Raw genomic sequence first — 11834 nt, 5'->3', positions numbered from 1 at the left:
TCTTTTTTAACATTATTGTTGTTGGTAAAAATCGGAACCTTATTTTGTATGAAGAAAAAAAAAAATTAGAAGTACATTTTTGGGATGGTTTTCCTCAAAATGGTTTTCTTTCCAAAATTCCATAATGAGTTCCCTGGTAAAGATATTTAGCCTTACTGATATTTGGATACGTGGTTGAGTTTTGATCTTTGTTCACACACATCTCAATACTAAACCAACAATATATCCGCTCCAGCTAATAACCTAGGAATAACTTCAATTTGGTGGTTTTTCCTGAAGATAACTTTCTTATTGCCGCAAACCATTTAGTTTCAATTTGATAAAAACATTCTTAAAGCTTTGCACTCACAATGGCTTTAACGTGATGTTCTCCAAGTTAAACTTCCCCATTTCAGTAAATAACAGATCTTTCACCGAGGCTTGTAAAATCCCTCAGCAGTTACTCAGTATTAATTACTCAAGTTTTATGAATAGGAAAACTGAGCACAGGAGGAGGGATAGTTTGGTAGAGTGCAAGTAGAATAGCAACCTGGGGTTTCGACTTTCAATGCATTTTCCTAAGGGCAACGCTGGTGCCCTTGTGAGTCCGTTAAAAGCCTCCTATAGACTTCATTGATAAGACAGACTCCCTAGAGGTGAGCCAGGGTTTGTCCTTCAATGTGTTTATGTAAAGTACCTTCAGAACAGATTTATTCAAATGAACGCATGGAGAAGATAAGGCCACACGTGTCCTTTGAGCTAGCTGTTTCTTTCAGTGTAATGTCTTGAGGCTTATCTGAGATTAGAATTAGCCAGAGAAAGAGAAAATTAGGGTATATTGGCAAAACAGCGTACAGATTCCTCCATAATCCCCAGGGTTTGAATTTCTTAGCACTTTTGATGTGACCCTGCATGTCCTGCTCCCAGAAGGGACCACAAGGCTCCTGCGGCTCCCAGCACCTCCCAGTGTAGGGATGGCATTTCCCTGGGGTTTTGTAGCCGTGGTGTTGTGCAGGCGGGCAGAGGACCCAAGCTAATGATGGGGAGGGTGCATGGGGTACCCAGTCCAGCGCTGCAACGACAGGGTCAACAGCAGCCACATCTTACTGATGCTGGTGAACCTACACCGGGCTAGGCTGCCATCCTGATGGTCCAGGTGCTAGGATCGGTGGACAAAGCCTCTGAAATTCAGCTTTGAGTCTCTTTCCATAAGCATGGGATGGTTTCAGAGTAACTGAGCCTCTGCATGAAGCGGTTTTGACATGCAGAGTCATGCGGATGCAGAGGTGTGCATACCCACACAGACTCCAGTCATGATTTCCAGGGAGCAGCAGCTGGTCCACTCCTCTTAAAAAGAGGTGATGTGCCTAACAGATGCAAAACACCGGGAACAACCGGGTAGTAAAAAGAAAGTGCTTCCTTCTTATCGTAAGACATCCTACCTTTGCAGTGCGTGCCGGAGCTGGGGTACCCCTGGTGTTTCTACGCGGGGGTGATCAGCAGCCAGAAGGACCTACTTGCACATGTTCATCTACAAGCAAAACCCTCCGGCGAGGAACTGCTCTCTCCTCCGCTCGACTCTGTGTGTACTTGGCACAAGTCAGGAGGTGAAGAGCTCAGCCCGGGCAGAGCAAACCTCTCCTCCGAGTGCCTGCGATACCGGGGCCCCAGAGAGGCGGCAGGCAAGAAAAACGATGATTTTTTGCCTGACGTGCTGAGCTACAGCTGCTCTACCCCGTCCTCTCGGGAGCGGGACGAGGAGGGGGGTGCGAAGCCACGATGACTTCACCAGCAGCGCGAGGGTAGGATGGCGTCCAGCCGATCCTTGCAAAACACCCTGCCGAGCGTGCCGGCCCACGGGCACGCTTCCCGGCTCCGAGCGTGCCCTGCCATCGCACGGTCCTCACTTGAGTCACTTATAACCCAATACTGGATCGTTACCACAGGCATCGAAAAAAGGGGGTTTTTTGCTTTTCAGTGACTTCATGAATCCAAGACACTGCCAATTATCTATTATTCATGGCATTTAAAATGTCAACACCTCCCTCCCAGATGAAAATGGAGTTAAAGGTCCTGTGCTTCCCTGTGCCCCTTGCTCTCCCCTCGTCCCACAGCGGGGCCGTGGAGATTGGCCTTTTAGGAAGCGGCCAAAGCAATCTTGCCTCCTCTGCTCAGCTAAATCGTATTTGCAATTTAGGACCACAGCCTTGTGATCCTGCACCCAGCACGTGCGGTGGGACTGGGGCAGGGGGAGGACCTGGGGACAGGTCTGGTGGGGACCCTGGTTTAGCTGTTCCTCAGATCTCTCGCTGCAGCTCACGAGCTATTGGGGAACAGCCGTTTTTGGTCTGTGGTGGTCTGTTCCCGGTCTGTCCAGTCCAGAGGTATTCAACCCCAGAGTAGGTGCTCTAACTCTTTGCTCATGACTTCCATGTGTTTCCAACATCTCTGTTAAAAAGAAACCTCCATCTCTCCCCCTCGTTTCCTTTTCGCTGAGACTCTGCTTGGAACTTGCATAAATCTTGCCCAAAAATAACACTGGCCGCTCTCCCAGCTGTGGGCGTCGTGACTTCTGCACAGGGAAGGGAAGGCTGCGATCTGATTCGTTTCATGGCAGATTTCGGTCAGCTTTGGCACCCCTCCATCCTTGCTGGTACCAAATTTACAAGGTTCCTCTTTCCAGCTTTTCACTCTTCTCCTGGGCTTACCTCTGCCTCTCTGAGGCCTCGTCTCTGGAAAGCCACGGTGTTTTCTTGGCACAGCTGCCTGCAAAACGTGGCACAGACAAACCAATAAAAGTAGCCAATAAACTCGGCGAGTTCTGCAAGTGGCCAAGGCAGCGCCGCTTCCTTTGGGATGACATTAAAATGCAGCAGAGAGGATGAGACTCGGATCCTTTTCTGTTTGTTTCCCGGCCGATATATGATTTTTCCACTGGTGCAAGAAGAGTTCTGAGAAATTTTTTTACAAAGGAAAATAGTTATAGGGACAACTGCAACGGGTGCCGGCAGGCTCAGCCTGGGGTCCTTACTCTGTTAAGCAGCCTCTAGGTCAGTGGTGGCTAATCAAAACTGGAGTGAAAACCAAGGGCCTGATGACCAGCTTGTGCAAATTTGTCAAACTCTAATGATTTTAATGAGCTTGACATCCACAGATCACCTGTGCTGATAGCTCCCTTGCATGCTTCTGGTGGGAGGCATTATAAGGAGAAGAAGGGCAAGTTGTTCCTCTTGGAAGTCCTTCCACCTTCTCTGGGCAGAAAGGAAGGACACTGAGGGAGCTGAGCCCTGGCTGATCCATGTGGGTTGGAGGACGTTTGAGACAAGGAACTGGCTTGGCTCTCTGGTAGAGTGGGTTATCTTCCTACTCAACCAGGGTAAATCAGGAGGCAAATGTACTGAAATGGTGGGAATGACCCATCAGCCCATCATAACAGCCTGTGCCATGGGGAAACAGCAGCAGGAGAGGTCCTGGGAGGCTGGCAAGGGAGCCTCGACCCTGCTCTGAGGCTCTGGCCAGCCTGGAAATGCAATATATTGCTGGTTTGCAAGAGCCCCAGGAGTGACCCGCTTGTGCGGTGCTGGTGGGGCCAGCCGTAGCCTTCTGGGATGAGGGAAACGCTGCTGCTGGCGGCAGCCCTGTCGAAGATGAGGGACATCCTTTGAGCCCAGCTACGGTAAGTCACGTAATCCCCCAGGGCTGAGACCCCGCGTGGGACCCCGGCTCCAACTCAAGACACAGTGACCCCCGCTGACAGTGATGACTCGTGTTTACTTCAGCAGGAAAACTGCTTTTCTCTCTCCCCTGGGTATGTTGATTCCCTGCGCTCGTGGTGGGAAGCAGGGACCCTTCCCTCTGGTTGGGAGCCCAGAAACCTCCTCTCTTGGCCAACCTTTTGTCTTGGTACAGTCCTGGCCTCTGCACTGTATTAATTTAAGATGCTGTGAAGTGAGAGGGGTGGGGGATGCTGTCTAAAACTTGTTTGGAGCCTTTGCTGGATAAATCCCCGTGGAATTTAATTTAAACGAGCTGACACCAGTATGAATCATGCCAGCATTACCAGCTCTTGAACACTTCCTACCAACTGCCTGCAGGGCTCTTGCTTTCTTTAGTAAGACTAAAAGCATCTAAAACTGTTTAAGACCTCTGTCCTAAAAGGATACTTTTTTTCTCCTTTTCACCGTAGGAAGAAACAACATCTGCTATAAAAATCTGCTGGCCAGGGGCAGTGGGAGCGGATACCACTTATCACGGTTTGGCTATTGGAGGCAGCGGCTGGTTCCCAGCAGAAAGTGCCTCAGCCCGGGCCCCGTGATCGTGGCGTATAACCGAAGCGGTGTCTCATCTGTCTGCAAGCTGCACAGATTGGATGTACGCAGAGAGGATGGAGAGCTAGGGAAAAAAGAAAGGACAGAGGGAACTGGATAGGAAGGAGGAAGGAAATGAAAGAAAGACTTCCAGGAAAGGGAAAGACACAACACTGTATTTACAAATATGTACCTGGACTTAAGTGAAGTCTCCTACGTGCTGCTGGGACACAAACTCAGGCTGGTTTATAGTAAAGCAAAGTCTGTGAGGTAGCGTGTCTGTTCCCGGGCTTTAACTGAAGAGTGACATCTCTGAAGAAGCAGGAAAGTGGTCAGGAGTAAGCATGAAACATGTAAGATTGCAGAATTCAAAAGGATAAACATTATTTGATACCTTATTTATAGGGCACCACAGGGGAAAGGTAAAGGTTTCAGAAAAGAAAGAAGCACTTTAATTTTATCTGGAGATTTTCCAACAATAAAATCTAATCCATCATTCTCTCTGTGTGACTGCTCTTAATGAAAATTTAGAGGCTGTGACTGAAATTTAGAATTCACAGGGGATACTATTAGGAAGATGTCTAGCAGCTATGCAAAACCTGTTATATCATAGCCCCTGCCAAAGGCCGGGGAAGAGTGGAGTGTGAAATGGACAGCTTTTAATTTGGCGTGCCGAGGCTCCGCAGCGCCCAGCCTTCCTCTCCCAGGTGGCGGCAGTGGGACTGCTTGGGACCCGCGGCAGCCGTCCATCCAGCGGGCTCTCACCGGGGATCGGCTCACCGGGTGACAGCCGGGCTCCAGCAACGGCAGCTGTGGCACTGGTTTCGAAAGAGGTGAGATTTGGCCCCTTTACATTCACTTTTTACCCAAAGCACCTTGTTCACCCGACGTTAGTCCCTCAGTGGTGATGAGAGCCGTAGATCTCCTCTAACGCAACCTCAATGTTTCTTGCCCGGATTTACCGATTGCAGTTAAGAGCTTTCCAAAAAAGAACAAAACTATTTTTTTGCACAGTGTTTTCTTCCAAGACTGAACGGAGGAGGCCCTACGGTGAGGCAAGGTCTGTCGGACACCCTCACGAGAAGGACATCCTGGCTACCTGACGGGCTCGGTGAGGGTTGCAGCTCTGCTGCACGCCGTCCTTGGCCATACGCCTTGCTCCCAGACCAACACCAGGACCGCTCGGCCAGCAAAAAGGTATTGCCAGCGCTTGGTGGGATGATAGGTGTATTCTCCCGTTCATTGCTTGGACGGAGACTGTTCAAATCCCTTGCACGCGAGCCAGGCGGCCTCAGTTATTGCTGGGTATTGACCGTGCGCGCTGTCCGGGAACCACCAGGGCCATCAGCCCATGCTTGGTGCTGCACAGAGCCAAGTTGTGCCTTTCAGCCGAGGGTGACCGGGAGGGGAAGGCTGACTATCTCTAATCACTACCAATCCTCCGCACTTTAGTTTTAATCAAAGCGGATCACTAGACTGTTTCCAATACTTTTTAATGGGCAAGAAGGGGCTTCGATTATAAAGACAATAATGTTAAATTATTTAAGGGCCTGGATGTACATCATGAATCAGTTTAATATCAAAGTCACTGCCAATTACTCAACTGATTCAAAATGAGACTCCATCACAAAATGTTAAATCACAGGATAAATCTGTCCTGGGAAGGGCTTTAGTAATCAAAATTCTCTCAGAGCAGAAAAAGCTTTTCTAAAAGCATGGGAGGAAAAAAGGTTACAGCTTAAGCCAGACATTATATAGTAATGCCAGATGTTAAACAGTTGACTTAAATTATTGGCAACTATCGAATGCAAGATACTAATACTACTGGTTGCAGAGCTATGCCACCAAGTTTGTAATCTGTGGAATGGGCTTAAATATTCCTTTAATTTTCTGCCTATGGATAACAGGCAATTTGGATTAGCTTCCGCAGAATAATAACCTCCTAATTCTCAGCAGATGAGTATAAACCTTCTGCAACATCAAAAAAACAAGACCATGCTTAATATGTAAACTTTAATGGCATATGTTTTCAAATTATACAACTCCATTGGACCTGTGTAATTAAGCACCAGAAATGCCTGAAACCACTCTGCCTGCCTTGCAGACAGCAGAAGGCACCTAGATAGTCCCCTGCTCCCAAATGCAGAACAAAACATCCAAAAAAAGTGTTCACAAATTTGCACATCAATCTTCTCTACCTCAAAATTTGCTTTGTTAAAACGTTGCCATGAATCCCTGTGGCTGGAGAAAGCCGATACCCCAAGATCACTTGGAGCAGGGGCTCACTCCATACCCACCTGCCCATTTGGGTTCTCAATTTCTCGCAGTGGCTCTACCTTTTCCCCCGCTTCATGCACTCCTCCCGTCCCACATCACCCATCCTATCACTGTTTGTCCAGCAGGATCTGGGGGCCAGGACTAACACCTATTTATTTATTTGTGCAGCACCTAGCCTGGCATGTATAATCCTTTATAACTCCAGCCAAGTGTCCTGCAACAACCCTTCTGTGTGGCATCAGTGACTTCTTGCCATCCGTGGCTAAAGAAAATGGGATCTGGGTGCCTCCTGACTCAGTCCAGGACCAGTGGGGACCACCTCGTCCCCCGAGCAGCTCGGGCACGCATCTTTTCCCACTGGCCTTGGAGCACGACCACGAGACTGGGCACCTCATGCCTTGCAGAATGAGATTTGTTCTCTCTCTGTGCTGGGCTTGGGATATGTTAGAAAAAAATGGGGCAGAGTCACAGCTTGGCCCGTTCTCCACCTGATCGCTCGTCACCGTGTGTGTTGTGCAAACGATGAGACACCCCAGCGCAGTCACAAACCTACACGGCCCATGAGCTCCCCGGAGGCACGAGGACAGCCCCCAGCCTGACCCGCTTACTGCAAACTGTCAAAAAATGTCCTGGAACTCTGGGTTCAGGCTGAGATAACAAAACTCAGCTGTTCAGATGAGCCAAAGCTCCCACATTTGCTTTTGGGTTTGGTTTTTTTTTTTTTCCCCCCTCTTTCCTTGATACAGAGCTGCAAGCGTTTGAGAGCGTGGACAGCAGGGCTGGGTTTGTTCCTGCCTCTGCACCAGGAGGAACGTCCTCGCTCAAAGGCTGGAAGATGGGTGAAACGGCGGTGAGGAAAGGGTCAAAACACATCCCCCCGACTGCGAGCAAAAGAAAAATGTTGGCAGAGCAAACCTTGCCACAGGAATAAAAGGTTGTCCTGACTGTTCATATTACTCCACATGGGGTGAGTAAAACTGTCGGTCGGACTGAAGCGTCTGATATACAAAGGGGAATAAAAACTCATTAAAGGTCTAAAAGGAAACCCTATTAAAATACCAAATATAAAATGGAGGAGACTTGATCACCCTAGTGCTAGAGAAGTGTCAGGGTTCGAATGAACCTGACTTTTTTTTTTCTTTTTTTTTTTTTCCTGAAAGCAGAGGAAATGTGTTTTGTAGAAAGCCAGGTGGGATGAGGGGCAGGTAGAGTGTCAAAGAGCACTGATAATATTTCAGGGCCTCGCTAGGAGCCTGAAATACGAAGGGGATTTATTCGGCTTTCGGCAGGGAGGAGAGTGCTAGCAGATTTTTGAAGGCATTCCAACGAGGTTCATATTCATCTGTTTCTTAAATTGAGAGCTCTTGGCTGCCGCTGTGCCGAGGTAGGGAGCATCTCCACCTCTCCTCTCTCCCGCTCGGGACGCAGGCTGGCTCATAGCCGAAGGTGAATTAGCGCCGGTGAGTCCTTGTGATTCTCCTGCCCTGGCCCGGCTGTTGTCCCCCTGAAAAGCCAACAAACCAGACCATTTTTACAGGGCCTGAAATACCCTGAGAACGGTCTTTCTCACGGCATCTAATTTCTACTTTACTTGGTCTTGGGGAAGGAAAGAAATTACAAGGGGAAAGAGCTAAAAGAACAGGTTTTGCTCAAGCATTAAAAAACCCCACATTGTCCTGTTAGCACTGGAAGTAATGAAGCCTGGTTTCCAATGGATTCGTGCCTCATGGTTGATGGACTTTTAAACCTAGTTGTACTGGGGCTGAGGCAGGCTTTCACCCCTTCTTACACACCAGAAAAGCCATATGGGAAAAAAGACATGACTAATACCTCACCCAGAGCAATTCCTGCCTGATCAGCCACCCAGAGTCCCCTTCTTAGGCGTTTTCTACTGGGTGGGCTCTCTGGTGTTTCATAGGCATGAATGCCACCAAGGGTCTTCCATGGCTTGGGAAATTTTGTCCCATCTCATCCTAAATTTGAAGTTTTCTGATCATGGTTGAATTCAGAGAAGGCATAAATGGAGAGTTTCTGTCTCTCACATGCACACATCTCTCATCACAACACTTTTAGAAACGTGTTACCTTTGGGATTTCTACCTGCTGTCCATTTGGCTGAAATGGGCACTAGAATTCAGTAATTACCAGGGTTTGGGGCTGTGGGGGAAACATACACTCACACATGGGCTCTCACCACATAAATCTCATTTCCTCACAAAACCAGGGTTCGAGTAAAAGCTTGTTTCTTACTTAGACAGAGGTAGAGAGCTGCTAAAGCAGGCCCCGAGCTAACCCAGTTTTTCTCACTCTGCTAGCATTTTTTTCTTCCTTCACAGTAGGCATGGTTTTTCTCAACCCCTCCTCTTGAACCCTGGTTTTTGGAGAACAAGGATGGTTTCCTCCCATCTCAGCAACATCAGGGTACAAACAGAGCCTGTCATTCACTCATATGCACGTTACAATCACATAAGTCCTGTTTCCTTATGAAACCTGAGCAGAGCTGATTCCATAGAGCAGACGACGCTTCGTCAGCCCATTGCAATGCACTAGGAGGCACTTCAAAGATTAAAGTGGCGGGGGGGGAACCCGTCTTCATGTCACCATGGAAAGTTTGCCCATTAACAGAGGCAATGAATCTGCGGAGATGCTGAAGGTAGCTAGAAAAGACCACAACTCTTTTCCCAGAAGTTCAGTTATAAGAATCTCTTTTACAGTTCCAGCACTGAACATCCTTTTTTGGGCCAAACGAGCACAAGAGCCATGACATGAGTCAGCTCCGAGTGCATGGAAAGACCTGCGGCACCTTGGTTGGGCTCAGCAGACTGATGGATTAGCACTTGTCCATGTGGAATTGTAGGTTTCAATCCTCAGAGCCTTTTCCAGTCAATTGATCTATCCCAAGCCTTTCATCGGGTACGAATGGGCTTTTGACTTTCAACAGAATGAAGCAACAGTAAATATAAATGGGTTGTGAAATTTTTTTTGAATGGACATTTTAATGGTCTGTTTGCTCTACAGCTTGGCTGTTGCAGTCGGAGATAAATTCCCCTTCTACTTCAGGAGCTGGCAGATAGAAACCCATTCCTCCAGCCCACAGCTGTTCATTCCCAGGGAGCAGAAGTCTTCTGCACCTTCAGTTAATGCCCTGACCTGGTCCAGACTGCTCCTTGTCAGGCCTCCTAGAAGCACTGATGTGGGTCCAGTCTGGGACCGTTCCACGCCTCTCCCTTGTAAAATAAACCAAGAGCGCGGCAGGGCTCTGTGGAGAAGTGACAGGCACAGCCCTAGCAGCTGGTAGCAGCTTTACTGATACATGGTGTTGCATATTCCTTCCTTAGTGTTTCACCTTCCAGCCTGCAGCTAATTATTATCTATATTCCACTCCTTTATTTCAAGGTTACTAGATATCTCCAAATATACCCTTATCTTCTCTATTCCCAAGCCTCTACTCCCATTCCAGGCAGCTGACAAACATGACCTCGCGCTGCGCCAAGCCCCAGCAAACAGCAGTACAGAGTTCCCGCTTCCTTCGCACAGAAAGGGGCAGAGGCAAGCGCACGGCAAAGCAGTCTGTGCTGGGAGGTGATGGGAAAGCTGTTGCTCTCGTGCTGAAACATGAGCAGAAGAATCTGCATTTCCAGGTGTGTTTTGAGACATTTCTAGCACTTTATGGACCAGCTTTTGCTGGCCGCTGAAATGGACTGAACACCAGCCTAATAGCTGGTCCTCTCACTGTGACTAGGAGTTCACTGGAAGCTCTTTCTCTTTTTTTACTTACTTCACGCAGCTTGTGGCTCAGGATGGGGCGTTACATTTGAGTTATGGGCTCAAGGAGAGTTCTCTCCTCACCCCAAATGCAAAAGACTGACCTACAAGACAAAGACCATGAAGCAGGAGCCTATGATGTCAATCCCAGACCTTGAGCTTTGCTAGACTGGGCACGAAACCCAACATGGCAGAACAGGCCAAGCTCAGGCGATGTGAAACTTAACCAACATATTTTACACCCACACCACTAAAAATAGGACACCGACGCCAACTCTTCATCTGGAAAGAGAGGAAACACCAGTGTTGCTGTGTTTTGGATGAGGCGCAGCACTGAAGTTCTGACCATATTTAGCCATAAGATCATCTCGCAGGACTTCTGCATGAGAGTGGAGTTTTAGAAAAATTATTCTGGCCAAGTGCCAGTTCTGCCTTTATTATTTCTCCCTGCTATCTCAATCCTTCATTTCATCACCTAAATTGCTGTGTTGAGTTACTTGAGGCTGCTAAAATGCTGTCATGCTACAGAGGCAACTGTATGAAGGAAATGATGTCTCTACTGAAAGTGCTCTGTACAGCTGAAATCAGGCTACCTACTTAGGTGTCAGGTTTAGATTTTTCATTGTTAAGCACAGAAACTTGAAACATTTTGCCCAAATGTGTTGAAAGCTATGAAGACATTAAGGATTATTCATGGAATAAATATTCATTTATAGGAAGACTTTTTTTTTTTTTAATGCATGAATATTTCGGGCAGCATGTTGCAATGTGTGCAGCTGCTTACAGAAAAAGGTGATCATATTCTGAGTGCTGCTTCAATAGTTCCTAATACTAACGATACCAGTAACGTACCTCTTTTTTATGATTTAATGGCAGTTTCTGCTTAAGTTAAAATACTCGCTAGATTTTCCTTAACTATTAACTAATTACTAGTAATGAAAAATTCCCTGAGAACTGGTCTTCAAATGCTTCTCTACCAGGTGCTGTAATACTGTTGCTTTGCTGATAATTTTTAAGCACAAATACTACATTACACCCGCTACCCTGAACACCAGAAAAATGTCCTTATTTTATTCGCAAGTCCCCTATCCGCTTTTTCCCATAGAAAAAGCGATTACTTTGCCAACAGCACATTAATGTATTGCAGCTTTACATCTTTGGCTTTCCATGTTTCAGAATTTCCATTTTTGAGGTACTTTCTGTCCGGCTGGGTGCTGATTGAGCCTGTGTGGAGCTCTGGTACCATCTAGTGTTACTGAGGAAATCCTCGAACTGGATGCGGCCTTTTCCTCACAGATCTCCCACTGGGTTTGCTGCAGGAAAAGCCTGTCGTGACAGAACATGGCGATTAGGGATGACCACAGGCAGCGAAAACATTTCCTCTGCCAGCAGCTGCTGGCCACGGTGGCTCGGGATAAGCGTATCCTAGCCTGACTGGAAGCGAAGCAATTCCCCCCGGCTGCGGGGAGGCATCTGCGGCCACGCAGCCAGGCCTGAGTGCAGGTTG

The sequence above is a fragment of the Buteo buteo genome, chromosome 27 (assembly GCF_964188355.1).
Source record: "Buteo buteo chromosome 27, bButBut1.hap1.1, whole genome shotgun sequence".
Classification (NCBI taxonomy): Eukaryota; Metazoa; Chordata; class Aves; order Accipitriformes; family Accipitridae; genus Buteo; species Buteo buteo.
Note: the sequence above shows the minus strand (reverse complement) of the source record.